The sequence below is a fragment of the Scyliorhinus torazame genome, chromosome 25 (assembly GCF_047496885.1).
Source record: "Scyliorhinus torazame isolate Kashiwa2021f chromosome 25, sScyTor2.1, whole genome shotgun sequence".
Taxonomy (NCBI): domain Eukaryota; kingdom Metazoa; phylum Chordata; class Chondrichthyes; order Carcharhiniformes; family Scyliorhinidae; genus Scyliorhinus; species Scyliorhinus torazame.
This window is the reverse complement of record NC_092731.1, coordinates 36,984,072-36,987,140: the sequence shown is the minus strand read 5'-3', so window position 1 is coordinate 36,987,140 and position 3,069 is coordinate 36,984,072.

Below are 3,069 nucleotides of genomic sequence, written 5' to 3'. Positions count from 1 at the left end.
CACACAAACACGCACACAAACACACATGAACACACTCACACACAAACATGCTCACACACACACATAAACACACGCAAACACACTCACATACACACACAAACACGCTCATGCACACATACACTCACGCACACATACACTCACACACACACATGCGCACACATAAACATGCTCACACAAACATACACACACACACTCAAACACAAACACGCTCACACACACGCATATACTCACACAAACACGCTCACCCACAAATATACACGCTCACACACACACACACACATATATACTCACGCTCACACACGCTCACACACAAACACGCTCACACACACACACACACACACACACAAACACGCTCACACACACACAAACACACACACGCATGTACACATATACCATACACTCACACACACAGAAACTCATACATAAACACACACATACACTCAGACACACAAAAACACGCTCACACACACATTCACATGTACACATATACTCACACACACAAACACACATGAACACGCTCACACACACACAAACACGCACACAAACACACATGAACACACTCACACACAAACATGCTCACACACACACATAAACACACACAAACACACTCACATACACACACAAACACGCTCATGCACACATACACTCACGCACACATACACTCACACACACACATGCGCACACATAAACATGCTCACACAAACATACACACACACACTCAAACACAAACACGCTCACACACACGCATATACTCACACAAACACGCTCACCCACAAATATACACGCTCACACACACACACACACATATATGCTCACGCTCACACACGCTCACACACAAACACGCTCACACACACACAAACACGCTCACACACACACAAACACACACACACATGTACACATATACCATACACTCACACACACAGAAACTCATACATAAACACACACATACACTCAGACACACAAAAACACGCTCACACACACATTCACATGTGCACATATACTCACACACACAAACACACATGAACACGCTCACACACACACAAACACGCACACAAACACACACATACACACAGAAACACGCTCACACACTGGCTGTGATTGGCTGTGTAGGTATCCAGTCTGTGCAGTTTGGGATTCAGTGCTTCAAACCGGTAGACAAGAGGCACCCTGGTCAGTTTAAAACTCGCCCTGGACTGGGCCGTAAATTTGTTACTAATATTTAGATTAGATGGGAAGATGGACAGCTGTTGGAATGCCTCCAGACTTGCCTCAGTTTCTACAGCACCTGCTGGTGTTTAAGAGCCCCGGTTCCTCACAGCCCTGTCTGCTCTTCCCCAGAGGGTAGAAAGCGTCACATCATTCCCAAATCAGGAAGACTCCATCACTCCCCCAGAGAGGGATATGGGATCAGGTTTGGCCGCTGTGCGTGAAGCACCTGAGGGGCTCCTTGCTGCCTGTCCCTCCTGTGGACTCACACTTGTCCAGGCTGTTCTGGGAATGAACCATTCCCGCAGGGCCTCCAATGGCGAGGAACTGTCTCTGAATGGAGACCAGGAGACAAAGCTAGCTGGGTTGCTGCTTTGGGGGTATATACGGGGTATATAAAGGGATGTATATACTCCTATACTTCTGTGGGAATGGGGCACATTATGGCTGTGGACCCCCCCCCCCCCCCCCGCCCCCCGCCCCAGGCCACCCCAAGTCCCGCTGTGCTCAATATGATTAATGTAACTGTACATATTTATTACCACACTATAAATTAACTTCAATCAGATTCACATAGCTGGGACTTAAACAGGTTTAAAATATAGAGCAGAAACAGCTACTGCTGAATGTGACAGTCTAGACTCACATTCTGATCAATTAATAATCTCATGACATGCCAAAACTTTGTGTCTCGCCCATTAATTGGCTCGATAGCAGATATATAAATTCATATCATTCCAGTATATCTCGATGGACCTTTCACACATCACTAAAGTTTTTGGAATGACTAACCTCTGTCTCTTTACCTCTCTCCTACCCACAGATAGGAGCAGCGCTCCGAAAGCTAGTGATTCGAAACAAACCTGTTGGACTTTAACCTGGTGTTGTAAGACTTCGTACTGTGCTCACCCCAGTCCAACGCCGGCACCTCCACATCACAGATAGATAAACAGAGCTCCATGTGTTTCTATCCCACATCTACCTATCCACAAACACCTTCCACCCATCATCTCTGATAACACTCAGCACGGAGTGTCAAATCCTGAGGAGATCTCTGTTCCAATGTTCATTGTGAGAGGGAGATTGGCTCTGCAAAGTTGTTTAATCTGCTGGGGGGGGGTAATTCGCCACTCGTGGGCAATCCTGGTGGCTGCTCCAGTTACTGCAGCCTCGGCTGGGTTGGTTTGATGGTGTCAGTGCCAAGCTATAGGTTCCCACTGGATCACTGCCAGGAATTGACAGGGTGGCACCTGTACGGACTAACGCTACCCAGCCCCCTGCAATCCCTCCCCTCCACCCACCCCTCTCCACTCCCTCCCCTCCACCATTCAACCTCTCCTCCCACCCTCCACTCTTCCCCATCTCTGCCCGTGCCTCATTACCCCCCTCACTCCCTTCATTTTCTTCCCCTCCCTCCCCTCCACCTATTCCCCTCCCCTCAATCCCCTCCCCTGACCTCCTCCCTCCCCTCCACTCATTCCCCATCCTTCCCCACCCCTCATTACCGCCCCTCCCTCCCCTCATTCTCTTCCCCCCCCCACTTCTATCCACCCATTTCCCTCCCCTCTCCCCTCCCCTCATTCCCCATCCTTCCCTCTTGCCCCCCTCATTCCTCTCCTCTCCCCTCCTTTCCCTTATTCTCCATCTCTCCCTTCCCGCCGATCATTCCCCTCCCCTCCCGTCCTTATTTCCTTCTATTCCTGACTCTTGCCTCTATACCTCCATCGACCCTCTTTCAGAATCTCCCTCTCTCTCCCTCTCTCTCTCTATATATATATATCTATCTATCTACCTATCTATTAGATTAGAGGGGGGATCTTATAGAAACATATAAGATTATGAAGGGAATAGATAGGATAGATG